Source organism: Rhinoraja longicauda, chromosome 3 (assembly GCF_053455715.1).
Source record: "Rhinoraja longicauda isolate Sanriku21f chromosome 3, sRhiLon1.1, whole genome shotgun sequence".
Lineage (NCBI taxonomy): Eukaryota > Metazoa > Chordata > Chondrichthyes > Rajiformes > Arhynchobatidae > Rhinoraja > Rhinoraja longicauda.
Window position 1 is genome coordinate 72,735,517 of NC_135955.1, and position 24,053 is coordinate 72,759,569.

A 24,053-nucleotide genomic window follows, 5' to 3' on the forward strand; every position below is an offset into this window, starting at 1 on the left:
TGGTGTACAAGGACACCCAGGTCTCACTGCACCTCCCCCTTACCTAACCTAACACCATTGAGATAATAATAATGGTATGATGGTATGAAGTTGATTTTTCTCACTTCAGGTGGCATCGGCATTCCCTCTCTCTCTATCCCTCCTCCACCCAAGTTGTTCTAGCTTCTCATTTTCACCCAACAAACAGCTAACAATGGCCTGTTTCCTTTATCATCATTACTGTTTTGCGTATCTTTCATTCATTGTTCGATATCTCTCTATAACATCATCTATATCTCTCCTTTCCCTTATCGCTAACCAGTCTGAAGAAGGGTCTCGACCCGAAACGTCACCCATTCCTTCTCTCCAGAGATGCTGCCTGTCTCACTGAGTTACTCCAGCTTTTTGTGTCTATCTTTGGACTGTAGATGCAATTTAGAGGCTCCAGTATTTTCATACCGCTTTTGGTGAAGTTTTTGGGAAGCAGGATGGAAGGAAGATACAGTGGCCCAACAGTTAGTGCTGCGGTCTCACAGATCCAGAGACTTGGATTCGATCCTGACCATGTGGACTTTGCACCTTCTCCCTGTGATTGCACGGGCTCCCACATCCCAGAGATGTGCTGGCTGGTAGGTAAACCTGTGACTGTAAATTGCCACTTAGAGTAGGTGAGTGACAAAAGAAAAGGGAGTTTGTGTGAGAGCATACAGAGAGAAAAAAATTAAGTGATTGATGTGATTGCTCTCTAGGGACCTGGGACGCCCAGTGGACCAAATGTCTCCTTCTGTAAGCAAATGGTGAGGTGGGATCTTATCATGACTAATCATGTCTGATGATTTCTGGAGTCAGTCTGACTGTTCGGTCATCTACTCCCACATTCTGTGTATTAATTGCCTTTATTGCTGCTTCTTTCATCTTTCCTCAACTGCACCTCCATTAGCTTCTCCAGTGTCACCCCTGAGACCCGGAGCCGTTTTCCTCAATCCCCGAGCCAACCTGATGCATGCCTTTGTCTGTCAGCCAGTGCACTCCACAGCTTCAAAATGTCTGCATGGAAGCTGTAAATCCCACTCCCAGAGGAGAGCTATTAATCAGTGTGTCATGTGAAACCCGCAGGTCCTCAATTCCATGCTCCCATGCATGTTTAAATCATAGCAATCAGCCCCAAGCTTTCAGGGCTTTTATTTAAATGTGCTTTATTAGCATCACAATTCTATAGTCTGTTTCTCCCAAATAATCCCCAAATCATTTCTGATAAAACTCTGGGCTGAATGAGAGTCTGAAGCACCCAACTAATTTCTCTTTATCTGTTCTTTCTCCCACTTTGGCTTGTGCAACAAAAAAAATGAGAGTGGTACTTTGGGCCTGTCCAAGAACTAAAGAAATGTGTTTCAAATGAAAAAGTTCAAGAGGCAGTGGTTGATCTTGTGCAGCGGTGATTTAGTGCTGGAATTATGTGGAAAATATTGAATGCATTTTAATGCTGTGGGTGGTTTTAACATTGGGATTTAAAGATTGGAAAGTTTAACATGGCTGTAAATCTAATGCAGGTGAAAAGCTGAAAACCAGCAATGGAGCACGTCACTTGTGGTATTAGAACTGCCATTCTATGAGCACTGACTGGAAGATTTAACGTTTATGCTCTATTATTAATATCCTTGACTTAAGCAGAGCTACAAAGAGGGCACATTGTCTCTTCAAAATGTATCAACTAAGTATTAGTATTAAAAGAAGCTGTTTTAATTTGTTTTTATTATATTTGATGTTTGTATTGAAAACACTTTTTTTTAAATTCCAATATAAGACAGGAGATAGCTGTATCAAAGGGGTACATAGATAATTCAATCAGAAAATATAAGATCATTGCACTCGTTAATATTGATGAGACAATGGTAAGTATCCTGTGTGCTTTGGGTGGTGGGATGGGAGTAGGGGATTTTGCAAGGTCTGGTGAAATATGGCAGCAATATCAGAATGGAGAAGGAACTAGGAATAGTCTCCCATGTGTCCGGTTGGCATGCTCCTCAAGGATTGTGCAGGCTATTAGCGGAGCAACTAAACCGACTTGTCTGAGTTAAAGAGGAAAAGCTAACTGCTTTCTGTGAGGCTGTCGCTTAGTGGCAGTGAGGCCACACACAAACTGGAAGAACAGCATCTCATATTCCTCTTCAGCAGCTTACAACCCAACGGTATGAAAATCGAATTCTCTAATTTTAGGTTATTTCTGCAAACACCTCCCTTCCCCCTCCCCTTTCTCCCCTTTCTCCCAACAACACTCTCCCCTTTCTCCCCCCCCCCCCTTTCCCTCCGCAACTCTTCCCCCATCCTTCCTCCAAAAGCTAGCTTCACAATTTCCCTTTTTTGCTCACACTTGCTTCTATCTCTAGACTTTGCCCAACAATATGCCTATCAGGGAACCCCTTCACCTGAGGTTATCTGCGCCGGCTGTGATTTGTCCGGCCCCTTCCCTCTTTATGGTTTTTTTCCTGCTCCCCCCAGCAATCAGAAGAAGGATCTCACCCCAAAACAGCACCTAATCATGTTCTCCAGAGCTGCTGCCTAACTCATAAAGATTTTGTATCTTCTTTAAATAATTGTCACATGTTATAACACTGGTCAGTTCAAAAGAGGTGTCTCCTTTATATCTTCCACATCCCCAAGGTCTGCTTTACAACATGGATAATGATTGGCAACCTTACCGCGAAGACGGATTGTGTTTTCAGACGAATAATAGGCGTAGAATTAAATAGCTGTGGAAGATGTTGGTTTTTCACCAGTAATGTAGTACAGCAATACTCTTTGAGTTACATTACACCCACATTCCCGGCTCGGATGACTGTGCACCATCACACAAGGAAGATGGTTTGTATTTGCACATCTGTTGCAGATCAGAGCTGAGCACAAAGCTGAGCTCCTTCGAACCGCCAGACAGCCTTTTGAGGCAGCCTTCTGGGGAAAGTCATTGGAGGTATCTTTGGGTCGATGTGCCAAATGGGGAGTGTCACGATGGCCTGAATCTCTTCCAATGCTGCATATTTAATGCAGCATCCTGCTGCTCCTCTTCCCCCAGCATGTACATCATTTAAAGTGAGATCCCCATTGGCAAATATATCATTGTGATTGGTAATTGTCTTGAAACACATTCATTTTCAAGGGTAACACAATGAGGAAAGGCTTCCAAAGCAGAACGGTGAAAAATCTTTCCGATACCTCCGATGATCTCACACCCACTTCCAGTGAGATATTGTCCCATTAACCACATACATCCACTTTATAAATGGGCCTTTTGAAAAGTGGCCAGCATTCACAAGGATGGATGGCAGGTGAAAGACATTGCATTGAGGATAAGTAACATCTTGGAGCAACACAGCAGGTCAGGCAGCATCTCTGGAGAAAATAAATAGGTGACGTTTCGAGTTGAGACTCTTCTTCAGACTAAGAGTCAGGGGAGAGAGAAACTAGAGGTGTACCTATTCCTTTACTTCAGAGATGCCACCTGACCCGCTCCGGCATTTTGTGTCTATCTTTGGTGTAAACCAGCACTTGCAGTTCCTTCCTACACATAAGTAACATATCATATCATATCATATCATATATATACAGCCAGAAACAGGCCTTTTCAGCCCACCAAGTCCGTGCCGCCCAGCGATCCCCATACATTAACACTATCCTACACCCACTAGGGACAATTTTTACATTTACCCAGCCAATTAACCTACATACCTGTACGTCTTTGGAGTGTGGGAGGAAACCGAAGATCTCGGAGAAAACCCACGCAGGTCACGGGGAGAACGTACAAACTCCTTACAGTGCAGTCTTTCCGTTTCAACTATTGCAGCAGCAATGTCCAGCACTTATGCAGAACTTTAACATTGTAAAGTGTGGTGAAGTGGCCCAACAACTTTCACAGAAACATTGCCAAATAAAAATTGACAAGGGACCAAAGAAACAGAAGTTACCACCATTGACTGACAAATTGGTTGAATGGACAGAGCTTCTTAAAGCAGGAGAGAGACGTGAAGAGTTGACGTGGTTCTGGGAAGACACAAGAGACTGCAGTTGCTGCATCCTGGTGCAAAAAACAAGCTGCTGGAAAACCTCAGAAGGTCAGGCAGCATCTGTGGAGGCAAAGGGATAGTCGATGTTTCAGGTCGAGAACCTGCTTCAGGCCAAGTCGATTAAGTTTCTTGTCACATGCACATGTACAATGAGGTACAGGTACAATCAAAACCTTACTTGCAACAGTGTTAGACAATAGACGATAGGTGCAGGAGTAGGCCATTCGGCCCTTCGAGCCAGCACCACCATTCAATGTGATCATGGCTGATCATTCTCAATCAGCACCCCGTTCCTGCCTTCTCCCCATACCCCCTGACTCTGCTATCCTTAAAAGCTCTATCTAGCTCTCTCTTGAATGCATTCAGAGAATTGGCATCCACTGCCTTCTGAGGTGTTAGAGGTGCATTGCCTGTTGCAGGGTTCTGATGCATGGAATCAACCTGAAATATTGAGCATTCCTGGGCCTCCACAGATGCTGACTGATCTACAAAGATCCTCCAGTGGTTCATTTTTTTCTTCCAGTGTTTAGGGCTGCAGACCAATGGATTCAGTCAAAGATAGACACAAAAAGCTGGAGTAACTCAACGGGATAGACAGCATCTGTGGAGAGAAGGAATGGGTGACGTTTCGGGTCGAGACCCTTCTTCAGACTCTTTCGGGTCGAGACCCTTCTTTGGGTTGAGACAGTCAGTTGTATTCAGTCAGCTGCTGACCACCACTGGTGTATCGATTTTGCTTCAATCTGCACTAAATATAATTTCTGCATCCTGAGCACTTTGGACCTAGGTATACATCAGTACAGTCAGAAATTCCTGCATAATTGCCAACAGCCTGAACACACTGCAGCGAGCCAGTGGTGTCAGGGCCATTGTTTCTCTAAGTTTCCCTCTATTTAGTAAGCTGTGAGGGTGCTGTTTAATTAGCCTACAAAGTAGTCTGATAGGCCAGGCAACAAAGGAGTAAAACATAAATCCATGTCAACGAGTGAAAGAAACATTTTATTCAGTCTGCTGATGGGCAGGTTATTAGAGCTGGTCTTTTTATAAAATGGGCAATGCAGAATATTAAAAGGTAGAACCCAGCATTTTAAATGAGCAGAAGAGAAAGAATGAATTCTAGTGGGAATCTCAGACTAACACATTAATATTATTGTGCAACAAAACATTTCACTGATAATATCCTGTCATCTAGGAGTGACAGCATTTGTTACTATGGTGGATTTTGACTCCAGTAGAAAATCAAAGTACATCAATTAAACTGTATAATGAAATTTCCAATTTCATAGAACGCTAAATTGGAATTTTCTTGAATGCTAATTGCCGTAACTATAAACCTAATTTGAAAGAACACTTTACTAGTTGACAAAATTGTTAAATATTTCTTCATAATAAAAACGTAGCATCTCTTTCATTAGCTTATTAGATGCTGCAGTCGGAATGAAGTGCTTACTTAACTAATTGGCCACAGTTACAGTTGGACAGAAAGAGGATTCTTGCTATTAGTGTATTGACTGCTAAATTTACCCTACGGGTGTGAGAGTGAATAACTCATTAATATCACAGCCACAAATATAGTATGTACACGTGCAAAATGGTAATACAGGTGTTCAAATTGAAATATTGCTCGGCAGTAAGTACAAAATAAAAACGCACCTTGCTGCATATGTGATCTCAATACTATTGTTTCCACAATATGCAAAAGTGTGTTTTAATTTTTTTTGGTGGTTTTATGAGTTAAATGGCAAAGCTGAAAAGGAGAGTGGAAATCACCTTTGATGATTGTGTATACGTCACTTTTTCAGTTACGCCTTATCTGTTCAACCAGTTATGACGTAAGTAAAAAGATATATACTTCAGCACCTGAAACATTGTTTAGAGGGAGGTTCTGTGATTATGGTCAATACAGTAGTTCAGCAGAAGAAAGGGTTTGAGTCTGAAAAAGGGTCTCGACCTGAAACGTCACCCATTCCTTCTCTCCAGAAATGCTGCCTGTTCCGCTGAGTTACTCCAGCATTTTGTGTCTATCTTCGGTTTAAACCACCATCTGCAGTTCCTTCCCACACAACAGAAAAAAAGTGACAGGATAAAGGGTAACTGTATCATTCTGGCTGGAGAACATGCACAAGCCTCTTATGTCTCATTGTACAAGGCAATTTTCTCAGCAAACTCTCCACTGAATATATTGAAGGCATTATGTATGAATTGTTTTATATGATAGTAGTTTTAAATTTTGGGGCGTATTGAATCCTTGTTCATCAAAAATCTAACCTGATGTTTGGATTTCAAAAACATGAGTTCAGAATTAAGAAATGTCCATCGAATTAGATTTTAAATCTCTTTTACAATATTCAACATTGAAACCTCACAGAAGATATCTTTCATTGACAATCTTGAACATATTTTGTAAGTTACACAAGTCACCTGATGGCTTTTCATAGAATCAAACAGTTTAATAGCTGTAGACCACTTGATCATGTTGTCGGAAATGTAGTTATGTCCAATTTGTGTTATTAAGTTATTCCATCATTTCCTGTGTTCATTTCCGACAGTGACGGAATATCACCAATATCTTTATGAAGTGTGCTGTACGTAGCAAGCATTTTAATTATGGTCTACCACCAACTGCTTTGCGCCAACTGCAGGAATACCTGTCATTATTCATGGATTTTAAAAATAACCTTTTCCAAATGTACAAGCACTGGTGCATGTAAGCTTTCAAACTGACATTCCTCGGGGAAAGTCATCAAATAAGTTCACTTTCAATGAACCAGAGCTGTGATAAACTGAAGCAATTTAATTTTTTTTGCGACCACTGCTCTAGGACATTGTGTTTAAATGGGCAGTAATCTGTGTAAAAATGTCACCAGCACTAGAGTGTGTGCTGGAAGGAAATTTATACACACAGTTAAATCAATATGCATCATGTGCACTTGAGCGTGCAGTGGTCGATCCATTCTCATTATGGGAAAACAAATGCAGATATTCCTTTTGCAAAATTCAAATAGCTTTTATTTTCGGGGTAAAGGAGGGTGGCTTCTTAAGTTTTGATTTATTAAACCTGCTTGGCATATGTCATAGAGTCATAGAGTCATGGAGTGATACAGTGTGGAAACAGGCCCTTCGGCCCAACTAGCCCACACGAGCCAACAAGGTCCCAGCAACACTAGTCCCACCTGCCTGCGCTTGGTCCATATCCCTCCAAACTTGTCCTATCAATATACCTGTCTATCTGTTTCTTAAACGTTAGGATAGACCCAACCTCAACTACCTCCTCTGGCAGCTTGTTCCATACACCCACCACCCAGTGAGTGAAAATGTTACCCCTCAGATTTCTATTAAATCTTTTCCCCTTCACCTTGAACCTATGTCCTCTGGTCCTCGATTCCCATACTTTGGGCAAAAGATTCTGTGTATCCACCTGATCTATTCCTCTCATGATTTTATACTCCTCTATAAGATCACCCCTCATCCTCCTGCACTCCATGGAATAGAGACCCAGCCTACTCAACCTCTACCTATAGCTCAGACCCTCTAGTCCTGGCAACATCCTCGTAAATCTTCTCTGAACCTTTCCAAGCTTGACAATTTCTTTCGTATAACAGGGAGGTGGGAGAGGGGAAATAGAAAGAATCGGTCATTTAATTACAGATGAGCTAGTTTAAATTTGGTGATCAGCAAATTACTAGGACTCTAAAGGACAATATAAATCCTCATTCAGAAAGGCACGATTCAATCGGGGATTTTCCAAAGATGTGTTCAGGAGGGGTCATATCTGACCAAATTAATTGAATTCTATAAGGAGATAACAAGAGTCAAGAGTTTTTAATTATTTTATGCATGGGGAACAAAACAATGAAATTCTAACTTGCTGCATCTTTTACAGGCAATTGTCACAACAAGTAAATAATTTTGTACAATAAACAATAGCACAATTAATTATCAGTTATACTAAGTAACCAGACCATAATAGTGCAAGCAAAAGTACATAGCACAACCTATAAAATGACCATAGAAGATAGACACAAAATGCCAGAGTAACTCAATGGGTTACTCCAAGAAGGAATGGGTGACTTTTCGGGTCAAGACCCTTTTTCAGAGATTCTGTGATTCTAAAGAAGGGTCGCAATCCAAAACGTCACCCATTCCTTCTCTCCAGAGATGCTGCCTGTCCCGCTCCAGCATTTTGTGTCTCTCTTTGGTTTAAACCAGCATCTGCAGTTCCTTCCTACACAAAAGACCATAGTAGTTTGGTGCTGAGGTTGGGTACAGTATGGTTAAAGAGCCTGATAGTTGAAGGAAAGAAGCTGTTCTTGAACCTGGAGATCATGGTTCTGTACCTGCTTCACGATGGTAGAAACAAATGATAGCGTGGCAAGGGTGGTTAGGGTCTTTGATGATATTAGCTGCCTTTTTGAAGCACCTCTTCCTATAGGTCTCTTCGAAGGTGGGGTGGTCAATATTTGTGAAGGACAGGGCAATGTCACCACTTTCTGAAGCTTCCTTTGTTCTTGGCTGTTTAAAATACTGAACCAGGCAAGAAGCAATTAATGGAAATGTCTTCTAATGTACATTTGTAGAAGTTTGATAGAGTATATGGCAACCTGTCAAATCTCCTCAAACGTCTGAGGAAAGAGAGGCATTGGGGAACTTGGTTTGTGATTGCATCAACGTGTTTGGCACAGGACCGATCATCAGACATATGTACACCCAGGAACTTGAAGCTGTTGACTCCACTGCCACCCACCAATGAAGACAGGTGTATGGTCCCTGAGCTTTCCCTTCCTGAAATCAACAATCTGCTGCCTTGGACAGATTCAAAATGCTGGAGTAACTCAGCAGAACAGGCAGTATCACTGGAGAGAAAGAATGGGTGATGTTTTGGGTTGAGACCCTTCTTCAGATGCTGAAAAAGGGTCTCGACCCAAAACATCACCCATTCCTTCTCTCCAGAGATGCTACCTGACCCATTGAGTTACTCCAGGATTTGTGTCTATCTTTGGTTTAAAGCAGCATCTGCAGTTCCTTCCTACACATTTAATCTGCTCCTTGGGTTTGCCAATGTTGAGTTCTGGCATTGTTCAATCAGATAATTGATTTTCATCCTGTATTCTTACTCATCATCACTTGTAAATAAAAGAGACAAAGTGCTGAATTAACTCAGCGGGTCAGGCAGCATCTCTGGAGACCGTGGATAGGTGATATTTCGGGACGGGACTCTTCTTCATACCAGAAACATTCTAAAGAAGGATCCCAACCTGAAACGTCGCCTATCTATGTTCTCCAGAAATGCTGCCCAACCCATTAAGTTATTCCAGCACTGTGTCTCTTTTTTCATAAACCAGCATTTGCAGTTTCTTGTTACTTCATCTTTACCTGTTATTTGTCCATCAACGGTGGTATTGGCTTGTGAATTTAAAGATGGCATTGGAGCTGTCTGGAAACATAGTGATGGGTATGGAGAGAGTAGAGCAACAGACTGAGCACAAAGCCTTGAGGTATCCCTTGTATTGATGGTCAGTGAAGAGGAGGTGTTGTTGCCAATCTATACTGATTAATATTGAGGTTGAAGTTGGTGAGGGCAATATGTATGTTGTAGTCCACATGAATTTTAGCAAGACTAATTTTTTTAAATTTAATGCTGAGCGCAGCATGAGCAGCAGGGAGGAGGAATGCAGGAACATTTATACAACAGCAGTCGGAGGTGAGAACCAGTCAAGGGGGCAGGCTCCATGGAATGGCCATTTTGGAGCGACCATTTTGAGAAGGATTGCTTTGAAATCCAAATGCAGGGTTTTGGTGAATTCCGGCTTCAGAGGAGGATGAGCAGCAACGAGATAAGGAAAAAGTATGTTTTCCTCCTTTTAATCCAGTTTTGTTTTTATGGGCAGCAATGTCAGTCAGTGCAGTGGTGCGGCCTCCCATCAGATGTGGGAAATCAGGGTGAAATCAGTCAGGTGACCGTGGCAACAACATTTCCAGGAAGTGTGTCCAGCTACAGCTACTCTTGGATCACCTGGACCTGTTAGAGCAGCACCTGGACACACTGAGGAGCTTACAGGAGTAAGAAAATGGCGTAGAGGCAGTCACACTAGAGCTCCAGCCAGGTAGATGGGTGACATCAAGGAGAGGTAGGCAAGTATTACAGGAGTCCCCTGAGGCTACCCCCATCTTAAACAAGTAAACCATTTGGGATTCTGTTGGTGGATATATCCTCTCAGTGTAAATAGCAGCAGCAGCCAATTGCTGGCACCATTCCTGGTTCTGCTGTACAGCAGGATAGGGTAAGAATGAGTCCAAAGAAGGCTTAGGTTTAAGTTAGGATTATTATCGTCACTTGCACTGAGGTACAGTAAAAAGCTTTGTCTTGCATGCTACCCAAACAGATCAGATATTGCATACGTAGATACAATCAGTTCAAATTCAAGTACAATAGGTAAAGCAAAGGGGAAGATACAAAAAAGCACAATATAGTTCAGAGCATTGTAGCACATTGTAGCACATCAGTTCCTTAGACAACGTCCAATGCCCACAATGTCCAATGCCCACTATCCCTGAGTCTGGTGATGCGTGCTTTCAAGCTTTTGTATGGTTCTGCCAGACAGAAGCAGGGCGAAGAAGGAATGCTTGGGGTAAGAAAAGACTTTGACTATAGATAGACACAAAAAGCTGGAGTAACTCAGTGGGTTAGACAGCATCTCAGGAGAAAAGGAATAGGTGACGTTTCAGGTTGAGACTCTTCTTCATACTGAGAGTCATGGGAAAGGGAAACGAGAGATATAGATGGTGATATTGAGAGGTATAGAACAAATGAATGAAAATTCTGCAAAAAAATAACGATGATAAAGGGAACTGGCCATTGTTGGCTGTGGCCCAGGTGAGAACGAGTTGCAGACAATGAATCTCAACAAGACGGCTTTGAAGGTAGTGGGGGAGGGACAGAGAGAGAGGGCATATAGGGGCACTTGAAGTTAGAGAAATCAGTATTCATACCATTGGGTTGTAAACTGCCCAAGCAAAATATGAGGTGCTTTTCCACAAATTTGCATTTGAACTCAGTCTGACAATGGAGGAAGCCCAGGACAGAAAGGTCACTGTGGGAAGGGGAAGTAAAGTGTTTGGCAACTGGGAGATCAGGTAGGCCCATGGGGATTGAGCGAAGGTGTTTAGCTGAACATCCACAACTCTCTGCAATTACTTGTGATCTTCGGCAGAACTGTTTCCAAACCAAGCTGTGATGCAAGCCGACAGTAAGCTTTCTATGGCACATCTATAGAAATTTGTAAGAGGCACTGGAGGACATAGATTTAAGGTGAAGGGGAAAAGATTTATTAAGAATCTGAGGGGTAACTTTTTCACACAAAGGGTGGTGGGTGTATGGAACAAGCTGCCATAGTTGAGGCAGGGACCAGCCCAAGGTTTAAGAAACAGTTAGACAGGTACATGGATAGGACAGGTTTGGAGGGATATGGACCAAACAAGGGCAGGTGGGACTAGTGTAGCTGGGACACGTTGGCCAGTGTGGGCAAGTTGGGTCAAAGGGCCTGTTTACATGCTGTATCACTCTTTGACTCTATGACACTGGAGACATGCTGAATTCTCTCAGTCTGCTCAGGAAGTATAAACAAAGAAACATAGAAAATAGGTGCAGGTGGAGGCCATTTGGACCTCGAGCCAGCACCGCCATTCATTGTGATCATGGCTGATCATCCACAATCAGTAACCCATGCCTGCCTTCTCCCCATATCCCTTGATTCCGCTAGCCCTAGAGCTCTATCTAACTCTCTTTTAAATTCATCCAGTGAATTGACCTCCATTGCCTTCTGTGGCAGAGAATTCCACAAATTCACAACTCTGGGTGAAAAAGTTTTTTCTCACCTTAGTTTCAAATGGCCTCCCCTTTATTCTTAGACGGTGTGCCCTGGTTCTGGACTCCCCCAACATTGGGAACATTTTTCTGCATCTAGCTTGTCCACTCCTTTTATAATTTTATACGTTTCTATTGTGCAGCCTAGGGAGCAGTTAGTCAATCGACTAAAGTCAAATAACACTTTTGATACAATGGCTATTGTCACCACCAATATTATTTATACCAGGTCCTCTGCTTTCAATCTTTAGATTATGAGATAAATTGATTTAGAGCTGTGTGAACATTTTAATAAAAGGGTTGGTGATAAGTCTTATGTAAGGAACAGAGCATAAAAGCTATTCTATTTTTTTTTCATGAGAAACATTAACCTGAAGCTGTAATATATGTTAACATTTATGCTAGGACTCCTTACAGCATAAAAATTGATGAAAATTATTTTCCAATGGCAAGTATTGAATGACAACTCTTCATTTTAAGCTCTGTAACTAAAAGGTGCTTTATTAAAGAAGGGCCAGATCTAAAGCATTACATAGAAAGTAGTATAAGAAAATAACTGCAGATGCTGGTACAAATCGATTTATTCACAAAATACTGGAGTAACTCAGCAGGTCAGGCAGCATCTCGGGACAGAAGGAATGGGTGACGTTTCGGGTCGAGACTGAAGAAGGGTCTCGACCTGAAACGTCACCCATTCCTTCTCTCCCGAGATGCTGCCTGACCTGCTGAGTTACTCCAGCATTTTATGAATAAATCGCATTACATAGAAACATGGAAACATAGAAACCTCAACCTTTAAATTTTGTCTATCCTGCTTTATATTTGTACCATTTCCTGCTGTAATTTACAAACATGCAGAAGCTTCCAATTGATTGTGATGACACTGAAATAATCTCGAGACAAGTTTTCACCTTTTGTTCTCCAACTTTCTGTTGCACTCGGATGTATGCATTTTGGCATTGGAAGAGTTAAGAACAAAAAAAATGTTCCTCCCCGATATAATATGCCTTCCTAAAGGATATGTACAAATTTAAATAACAATGGCTAATCAGTTTCCTTTTCTTTATCTTGACACAATTTGTTTAACTTGGTTACATTAATCATAGCAAAAAAATACATGGCTAAATGGTTTCATTTTACTTTGAAATTTCACAGAGATTGTTGAAGAATAATTACTTTAGGAATTTTAGTCTGGTAACTTGGATCTCCACCAGCTGTACTAAATCCAAAAGAAACAGCTGGCAATGATTTCTGTTTAAATTTGGATAGATTCCAAAGATTATAGAGTGATTTTTTTTTAACTTGACCATATTTGATTGAGTTGTTTTCTGTCAGAGAATATTTTTTAAGTGATATTTTGAACCTTGTATATTTGGTTAAATATTAGATCCCTCCTCAGCTCAGCAGATAAGTCATAGAGGACGGAAACAGGTCCTTTTCCCTTGGTCAAACTCATCCAGCCCACCAAGATGCCCCATTTAAGCTAGTCCTATTTACCCACGTAAATCTTGGCTCAAACCTTTCCTATCCATGTCCCTGACCAAATGTCATAAATATTGTTATTTTACCTACCTCAACTACTTCCTCTGACAGCTTGTTCCATATACTCACCATTCTCTGCATGAAAAACTTGTCCCTCAGGTTCCTATTACATCTTTCCTCTCTCATCTTAAACCTAAGCCCTCTTGTTCTTGGTTTCCCTACCCTGTGAAGAAGACTCCTCACATTCACCCTATCTATTCCCCCCACGATTAAATACTCTTTTATATGATCACCTCTCAGCCTCCACCGCTCTAAGGAATAATGTCCTAGCCTGCCTAATCTTTTCTCAGAGCTCAGACACAGTTTAAGAATAAGGGGTAGGCCATTTAGAACTGAGATGAGGAAACATTTTTCACCCAGAGAGTTGTGAATCTGTGGAATTCTCTGCCGCAGAAGGCAGTGGAGGTCAATTCACTGGATGTTTTACATGAGAGGGTTAGATTTAGCTCTTAGGGCGAAAGGAATCAAGGGATATGGGAAAAAAGCCGGAATGGAATACTGATATTAGATGATCAGCCATGATCATATTGAATGGTGGTGCTGGCTCAAAGGGCCGAATGGCCTACTCCAGCACTTATTTTCTATGTTTCTAGGCCCTTGGGTCCTGGCAACATCCTCATAAATCTTCTGATTTATCTGATCTTCTAATTGTGGGCACAGTCCTGACATGATATAGATATTATTAATTTGTGCTCCCAAGGGATGAAATTTATAACATGAAGATTCTGAAAAACATGAATTAGAATTCAGATCAAGACAATACTGATCTTTGAATATTCCTTCAACCAATATAATGAAGATATGGGAAAAACAGTCCGGTAAGCATTTATAAGGTCATATGGTCATAAGTGATAGGAGCAGAATTAAGCCATTCGGCCCATCAAGTCTACTCTGCCATTCAATCATGGCTGGTCTATCCTCCCTCCTAACCCCATTCTCCTGCCTTCTCCCCATAACCTCTGATACAATTACTGATAATGAAAATATAATGTGCAAATTTAGCAAGGTCTATTCCAAAAATTCAAATGGACCCATTTTGAGCATAGTAACTGCCAGCATTTGGGAAGGGAATAAATAGCACATGGCCTTTCAGGTAGTGGCCCTTCTTTAGACTGATTAAAGTCTGCTGGAGAAAGCTGGTGAAAGGAGGTGGGGCGGAACAAAGTGAGCAAGTGATAGGTGATGAGTCTAGGTCAGAACCTGGCTGAACGCAGCAGGAATCACAGTGGGGGAGTAGTGAGAGGGTCGCACAGAATTCCTGTTGGAGAGAGGAAAACCTCTTAAAAGTACACATATTTAGTGGTAGTAAAACGGAGGCTTGAATACTTCCAATCTTCTTACGTTCTGTAACACATGCAGCAGTCTCATCTTTGTACTTACGTAAAGACTGTGTGATTTTTTAATATAAAATGCAGATAGGTAATTCATTGGCTGAAGATTATCTTCGAATCCTGGTTACCACAATTTAAAGACTTTTTGATCCACATAATTTTTACATGTTCAGTTACACTTATATACTGCTCCATGGTAGCATGTGCACAAAGGAGAGGGTAAGCCTGCACGATAACCGATAATGAACCATGGATACACACTCCATTATGTGTTTGCTGTCTGCACCAGCTGTAATTGGCGCCAAATGCAAATTTGTTTGTAATTAAAATGAATATAATTGAACCTGGAGAAATAACTAAAAGTGGCAAATGATTGACAGGCCTTATGCATCACCTGCCTTTGTGATAGCAGAAAACTTGCTGCATTGTCCAAATTTGTGCAGACTTTTTTTTAAAGAGTTGCTCAGGATTATGAGTCTTAGAGACAGACAGGGCCTCCTTATCATCTGAAATTGAATTACCAAGAGAATGCAAGACTATATGTCAGGCAAATTAAATTAAATGCAAAACAGGCAAATGATTGCATCTCCAGTGGATGCATTGAATGAGGAAACATCTAATATTAGGAGTGAGGAACACAACCTGCTAATTACTAGCTCTTTCCCCACTGATTCAGAAGGTCCAGATCACACTCAGACTTTAGAGTACATAATTGATGTTGAAACTTCAGTGTGAATTTGAAGAACAATTATATAATTGCCTGTGCAGTTTAGTTTAGTTTATTATTGTCACATGTACTGAGGTGCAGTGAAAAGCTTGTTGTTGCTTGCTATGTTGTCAACAAAATGATAATGCATGATTACAATCAAGCTGTCCACAGTTTACAGATACTGGATAAATGGTAAGATGTTTCATGCAAGATGAAGTCCAGAAAAGTCTGATTAAAGGTAGTTCAAAGGTCTTCCATCAGGTAGATAAGACGTCAGAATTGCTCTCTAGTTGTTGAGGGGAGAGTTCAGTTGCCTGATAACACCTGGGAAGGAACTGTCCCTGAATCTGGAGTTGCGCTTTTTCAAACTTTTGTACATCTTGTCTGATGGGAGAGGGGAGAAGAGGTAGTAACTGAGATGGGACTGCTCCTTGATTGAATTTGTGGCCTTGCCGAGGCACCATGAAGTATAGATGGAGTTAATGGAAGGGAGGTTTGTTGTGTGATGGGCTGGGTTGCATCCACAACTCTCTGCAATTTCTTGTGCTCTTGAATGGAGCTGTTCTCAAAAATGCCTTAATACATCCTGATAAAATGCTTTCTACAGAGCATCTGCAGAGGTTGGTGAGGGTTGTCGGGGACATGATGAACTTCCTAGGCCTTCTAAGGAAGGAGAGGCATTGGTGTGCTTTCTTGGCAATTGCTTCGATATGGCTGGTCCAAGACAAATTGCTGGTGATATTTATTCCTAAGAACCTGAAGCTTTCAACCATCTCTACTTCGGCACTATCAACCTGTACCAGGCACACTAGAATCTGATGGGATGGATGTCATTGCCATGTTGGCCTTCTGCTCAAAGCAAGCATAGAATGCATTAAGTTGTCCTTCAAATGTTAAATCAAATTCCATTCTGCTCTCTGAAGTGGGCATAAAGCCTGTTGTGCCATGTGTTGAAGAGCAGGAAATCACTTAAATCACTAAAGTGGATTACTATTTGTGGGAGCTTGCAATGAAAACTTGGCTACCACATTTCTTATATTAAAATAGCAATTACATTTCAAAATTACTCCATCTGCTGTGAAGTGTTTTCTGGCCCACTGAGGTTGTAAAAGGTACATTGTAAAAGCAAATTCATTATTTCTTTGCCTTTAAGTCTCTTCCACTTCTGCTCTGAACCCAGCAGCAAGGAAATTAGCAAATGGTCATGGCCTCCGGTTTTAACCCTAGTCTGCCCGAATGGGGAACTGCTGGTCTGGTTGCTACCGTTCTGCAGAAGCACGAGCTCTTCCTTCTGTGGGAATGGAAAGAAATACTTACATATGGCACCTTTCAGAACCGCACGAGATGTTCTACTTCCAGTGAAGTTCTTCTGAAGTGTGGGCACAGTTGTGATGTAAGTAAGAGCTTGCTTTAATAAAGCATTAATCACAATGTCAAGAGGACCACATTTCACAGTCAGTGGAAAATGATCAGGAGCAGGAACTCTTACCGATGTTTCTCGTCCTGTTCTATCCCCCTGAGATTAATTATAGTGCCAATGTGGCTGAGATCAAGCAACTCTTTTTTTTTCTCTATGACTCATTGGAGAGATTCACTGAACAGTTGTTTTTTTTAATGGGAAAATTACACTTTTGACTTTCTTGCATGGCAGTACAATATAGTTTAACTGAAAAATTGTTCACTCTTTTACAGTCCATTAACACATTCTTCCACCTAACTTCTTTATTAATATTTTTCCAGCATAACATTTTTCTGAAACTTTATTTTCCCTTTTGGATTGTGGACTAGACTGGTAGATTAGGTTACTGATTGCTTGATATATATTTATAAATATCTAACCCTGAGGATGATCCTAAAACAATGTATTTCAATCTCTTCACAGAGAAATCTCTTCATAGTGGGAAGAAAGAATTCCTGAGTGCAGAGGCCTAATTAGCCCATCCCTGTATGTTGTGTAGGAAAATAACTGCAGATGCTGGTACAAATCGAAGGTATCACAAAATCAAGTCAAGTCAAGTCAAGTCTACTTTATTTGTCACATACACATACAAGATGTGCAGTGGCAATGCCTGCGGATTGTGCTAAAACTACAAAACAGAATAGAATTTTTTTTTAAAGACACAACACAAAAAAATAAATTAATACAGTAAATTAGTCCCTGGTGATATAAGAGTTAACAGTCCTGATGGCCTGTGGGAAGAAACTCCGTCTCATCCTCTCTGTTTTCACAGCGTTGCCTGACCGTAGCAGCTGGAACAATAGACAATAGACAATAGGTGCAGGAGTAGGCCATTCGGCCCCTCGAGCCAGCACCACCATTCAATGCGGTCATGGCTGATCATTCTCAATCAGTACCCTGTTCCTGCCTTCTCCCCATACCCCCTGACACCACTATCCTTAAGAGCTATATCTAGCTTTCTCTTGAATGCATTCAGAGAATTGGCCTCCACTGCCTTTTGAGGCAGAGAATTCCACAGATTTACAACTCTGTGACTGAAGAAGTTTTTCCTCATCTCCGTTCTAAATGGTCTACCCCTTATTCTTAAACTGTGGCCCCTGGTTCTGGACTCCCCCAACATTGGGAACATGTTTCCTGCCTCTAACGTGTCCAACCCCTTAATAATCTTATATGTTTCGATAAGATTCCCTCTCATCCTTCTAAATTCCAGTGTATACAAGCCTAGTCGCTCCAGTTTTTCAACATACAACAGTCCCGCCATTCCAGGAATTAACCTAGTAAATCTACGCTGCACGCCCTCAATGGCAAGAATATCTTTCCTCAAATTTGGAGACCAAAACTGCACACAGTACTCCAGGTGCGGTCTCATTAGGGCCGTTGCTGGGATGGTAGGGGTCCCCCATAATGTTGCTGGCTCTGGATCTGCACCTCCTGATGTATAGGTCCTGCAGGGGGGCGAGTGTAGTTCCCATAGTGCGTTCAGCCGAACGCACTACTCTCCGCAGAGCCTTCCTGTCCTTGGGCAGAGCTGTTCCCAAACCAGATTGAGATGTTGCCGGACAAGATGCTTTCTACAGCCCCAGAGTAGAAGCAGTGAACGATCCTCAGAGAGACTCTGAATTTCCTCAGCTGTCTGAGGTGGTAAAGGCGCTGCCTTGCCTTACTCACCAGTGCGGCAATATGTGTTGTCCATGTCAGATCCTCTGTGATGTGGACTCTCAGGTATTTAAAGCTGCTCACCCTATCCACAGTAATCCCATTTATCTCCAGTGGCGTGTACGTCCTCGGATGTTGAGCCCTTCTAAAGTCCACAATCAGCTCCTTAGTTTTTGTGACATTCAAGAGGAGGCTGCTGTCCTGACACCAGAGTGCCAGATCAGCAACCTCCTCAATAGTCAATAGTCAATAGTCATTTATTTGTCACATACACATAAATGTGCAGTGAAATGAAAAATTACTCGCAGTTCAACAATAAGACCAATAAGAATAATCAATTAAAAAAAATTCTCTTCCCTGTCGTCTTCTCCCGCGGTCAGGCTGTTGAAGTTGCCACGTCGGGGCGGTCGGGGCTCCCGACATTGAAGCCCCCGCCGGGCGGAGAAAATCCCGCGGCCTATTTCTGGCCGCGCCGGACGGTGAAAGGTTTGCGGCGGGCCGACCCAAGCCCCGCGATTCCGGGTGGACGAAGACGCTGCCACTGCCGCTGCCGGAGCTCCCGATGTCGGCCCCCATCCAGAGGTCTACGGGCTTCCGGCATCCAGGCGGCCCGCGCTGAAGCCTCCGGAGACGAGTCGCAGCCGCTCCCGCAGTCTCCGAAGGCAGCCAGCGCCGCAGGTGGTGAGTCCGGGCCGCGGGCTCTGCGAACCAGAGCCCGGGTGGTCCCAGCCGGAGGCCGCCAGCTCCAGGTGCATGGCTGGTGGTAGGCCGCAGCTGGAACGGAGACACGACACAGAACAAAGGTCGGGTCTCCATTCGGGAGAGACAATGTTACAGTTCCCACCCCCCTCCCCACATAACACACAACCGCAAAAACGACATTATATTTAAACTACAATTAAGACAAAAACAACAAAAAACATGGCTGATCACTCTCAATCAGTACCCCGTTCCTGCCTTCTCCCCATACCCCCTCACTCCGCTATCCTTAAGAGCTCTATCCAGCTCTCTCTTGAAAGCATCCAACGAACTGGCCTCCACTGCCTTCTGAGGCAGAGAATTCCACACCTTCACCACTCTCTGACTGAAAAAGTTCTTCCTCAACTCCGTCATCACCATTAAAGCTGGATTTACCCCTATTGTACATTTAAGTAAATGTAATAGATCTCCGTAAGAAGAATTTGTGCTTATGTAGCACTATAGTCAACCAAAGCCTTCTGAAATAACCCACAACTTTACTGCTTGGCATTTTATATTAGTTTCAGTTGCAATTACAGTTGTACAAGACATTGGTGAGGTTGCATTTGGAATATTGTGTTCAGTTTTTGTCAGACGGCTATAGGAAGAATGTCATTGAGTGCAGAGAAAATTTATTTAGATGTTTCCAAGACTTGAGACCCAGAACTATAGGGAGAGATTGGGCAAGCTAGGTCTTTATTCCTTGGAGCGTAGGAGACTAAGGGGTGATTTTATGGAGGTATATAAAATCATGAGTGGAATTGATAGGGTGCACAGTCTTTTACCTAGGTAGGGAAATCAAGAACCAGAAGATATTGGTTTAAAATGAGAGGGGAAAGATTTAATAGTAATCTGAGAGCAACTTTCTTGCTCAGAGGGTGGTAGGTCTATGGTACAAGCTATCAGAGGAGGTAGATGAGGCAGGTACTGTAATAGCATTTAAAAGACATTTGGAAAGGTACATGGGCAGGAAAGGTTTTGAAGGAGATGGGTCAAACATGGACGAGGCATCCTGGTCGGCATGGACGAGTTGGGACATTCCCACACTGTGTCTTTATGACTCTATATTCTATTTACGAAGAACAATGACTGATATTATGAACTGGAGAACATTTAAATGCAGTTAGCAAGACTCCATTTGAAGGCTCCAAACCAGTCTGTATTTTAAATGTATTAACACCTATTTAAAAGTCCACATTTAAGTACTTGAATTTGTAGATCAATCTGTTTTAAACATATTAATGGACATTTTGTGGGGCTTATGGCATTTGAGCTAATACCTATGATATAAACAGGTAGATTTCTGTTATGGTCAGACTTCAGGGCTACGTGTTGAAGAAGTGCCCATATTCCTCATGGAGGTTTGGTTTATTCTGAGGCATCCAGGGAAAAATCCCCCGTGATGGGATGGCCCAAGAGTGTAGGACTGTGGAAAGGCAGTAATCACAAGGAAGGCAAGGCCAGAGCAGGAAAAGCCAGCCTTTCTTGTTGGAACCTGGAAACTGCTTTTACTTCCTTTGGCCTCAAAAAATAAGCTTACCTTTTGACAGCTGCCCAACAACATCAAGGTCAGATGGTGGTTGGGAAGCACGATGACATTGACATTGAAGAAGTGCTTTCAGTCAACTTAGCACTCACTGTTTAATGCTCACAGCCATCAGTTCAGCTACTAACTGCAAGACACTCGGTAGTTGATTTGGAAGCTGGATTTACACATGGTGAAATTGGCCACAAGTAGCCTTCATGCAGGGCATGCAGTTACTGAAGGTGCTGTCCCCAGAAATTACGAATAGATACGTTACCTTGAGAAAGACTTGTAATATGTCTCTGGGTTGTCTAAATTTATACTGATTAGCTAATTAATTTATTGCATCGTCTGGAAGGCGCATTCCCAATCTCGTTGTACCCCTGTACAATGACAATAAAGATATATTGTATTGTATTGTAACGGATACAAACTAGAGGAAAGCTAGGGAATGAAAAATCCACTCAAGGACAACAAAGAAAATGATGTCTGGAGTCAGAGGAAGTGGGTGACCTTAATGATTATTAAACATTAGTGTTCATCAAGGTGTAGGGATGGAAGGCTGTGCACCAGATTGCTGAACTATGTCTTCAGCAGATAGCCTTTATATCACTATCTCCCTCTACAAGACGCTGGAGAATAGCTAACAAGTTAAATGAACTATATGCTTTATTTCATAAAAATCTATATAAACAGGGACAAAACACCCTGACAGGCAACCAACAATTTTAACAATAAATTCAAAGGGAGAATTAGTCACATCAATCCTTAAAGAAACACACACAACATTACAAAAATAATATTGTGCTGCCTCAAAGAGTAGAATGGAAATGTCACCAAAGAATGGAAATATTACCTGGTCATTGGCACCTAAGCCATGAGGCAACTTGCCTGGTCCATGTCCCCCCAGAAATGCTGCCTGACCTGTTGAGTTACTCCAGCACTTTGTGTTCCACACAAGATTCCAGCATCTGTAGTTCCTTGTGTTTCTCAGACCATGTCTTGGCTCTGGCCAGAGATGTAGTTCTCATAATAAGGAAAAAAGTGTGTCCAGGGTCTTTTCTTAAACACAGACTGGCAAAATGTGAGCCAGCTCCAACTCTAGCTTAGATGGAACCCAGACTATAAACGCTTACATTGGGTGGCGCCACCAATGGCTGACTCGCCAACAGTCTCTCTGGCCCTTCCTTCTCTGTTGTTTTATAGTATGGGTTAAATGTTCGTTTTCTTTAGCTGGTTTTATGTGGGGGCTGGGGGGTGGGAGGGTGGAGGGATGATGGATGGGGGGGGGGGGGGTTATCTCTTACCCCAACGGAGATGCGATTTTTTTTCCGTATCGTATCTCCGTCCACACTGCGGCCTAACATCGAGGAGTTGGTGGGCTTTACTGGAGACCGACTTCAGGAGCTCCAACCGCGGGAGCCTGCGGACTTTAACATCATGGAGCTCGCAGTCTCTGGTTAGAGACCGACTTCGGGAACTCCGAGCCGCAGGAGCTTCGACCGCCCCGATGTGGGAGCTTCGATTGCCGGCTGCCGGAGCTTCGATCGTCCTGACGGATGGCTCGACTGCCCCGACCGGGGGAGAAAAATGAGGAAAGAAGATTAAACTTTATTGCCTCCATCACAGTGAGGAATGTGGGGAATCCGCTGTGGTGGATATTTTTGTTAATTTTTATGTAGTTGTGTGTCTTGTTTTTTTAAAAAAGTATGGCTGTATGGTAATACGAATACCACTGTGCCTTAATTGGTACACGTGACAATAAAAGACCTTTGAAACCTTTGAAGCAAAAAGGCCCTGATAGTCACCAGTAAAGCTGTGACTCCAGTAGGTGTCATTTTCAGTGAGGATGTTCTTATTGAATTGGGGCACCACCCTTCAATGATTTTTAAGGTAATGAAATGGTCCCTGAACACCCTGGCCAATAATAGCCAATTAGTTTTAGGTAAGTTTAGAGATACAGCATAGAAACAGGCCCTTTGGCCCACCAAGTCTGCGCTGATCAGCGATCAGCGATCACCCCATACACTAACACTTTTCCTACACACTAGGGACAATTTACCAAAGCCAATTAACCTACAAACCAGTACGTCTCTGGAGTGTTGGAGGAAACTGGACCACCCGGATAAAACCCATGTGGTCACAGGGAGAACATACAAACTCTGTACACGGTACCCGTAGTTAGGATTGAACCTGAGTCTCTGGCGCTGCAAGGCAGCAACTCTAGCACTGCATCACCGTGCCACCCTAATTTTTGCTTAGTAGTTTTCTCTCACTCCTCCTCTCCCCTCGCACTCTGCATACCCTCTCCCCATTTCCCCTGATGTGTTGCACTGAAGGAGAATGGCAATTAATGATAGGCTACTAATCCATACATGCCTGATAGAAACTCATTTGTGCAAAAGTCCTTTTGTTACAAATCCTTCAATTAAAGTCCAAAATATACATTGTACTGTAGGCTTTATCAAGTTAAAAAAATTCTAGAAATTATTAAACTCTGTGGTAGCACATAAAGCAACTAGCTAACATCCAAAAAGATGACCTTTTAAACAAAGTTGGTGGAAAATTCCTTTACTAATACGGAAAGAATGCCTGGCTGGACAAGGTTAAGAAAGGGGGAGATTTCATAACCTGCTTTCTGTACCTAGTTTTAATGGGTATCACCCACACTTATGCTGACACCATTGCCAACAGAGCAACCAGTAGGACACAATTAAAATGTCCAGATCTGTATCATTCTTTGCAACCAATTCATCACCAGAAGAGTCCATATATTGTTTCACAGACAGCCAGAAATGTCTAGAAAATCTCACCACACTCACAATGTAACCATACCCCAACCACATCCCAATTTCATTGTCACTTTGTGCTTCAATGCAACTTCCACATTGGACCTGGGCAAAATGATATAATTTACCATGTGACATTTGTTGTTTTGCAGGGGAATTTAGACCGCATTGCCTTTGGAGGACCCACTGTTTGTCGGCTATAACTCTATTCTGGGTCATCAGCGAGGTAGGTAAATCCTTATACTTTCTCCTTTGCTCCCAAACCAACCTCATATGCAACTCTTCTGTAAAGCTTCAATCAACCCCCACCAAACCCAATCCCCAAACTCCCATCTCCTAAACACCCGTCACCACTAATCTCCAGACCAGTTTGCAATGAACTGAATCCTTGGGCCCAATCGGA

The 24,053-nt window shown here is 42.4% G+C and overlaps 1 protein-coding gene across 5 annotated transcripts in view; it reads left to right on the forward strand.

Annotated features, from left to right (window-relative positions):
* LOC144592086 (uncharacterized) overlaps positions 1 to 24,053 on the forward strand; it is a 128,464-nt gene that overhangs the window by 100,978 nt on the left and 3,433 nt on the right. For all 5 annotated transcript variants that reach the window (XM_078396394.1, XM_078396391.1, XM_078396392.1 and 2 more), the window contains one exon: positions 23,803 to 23,876. The gene's annotated coding sequence lies outside the window, so the exon portion shown is untranslated. The remainder of the gene's footprint in view (positions 1 to 23,802; positions 23,877 to 24,053) is intronic.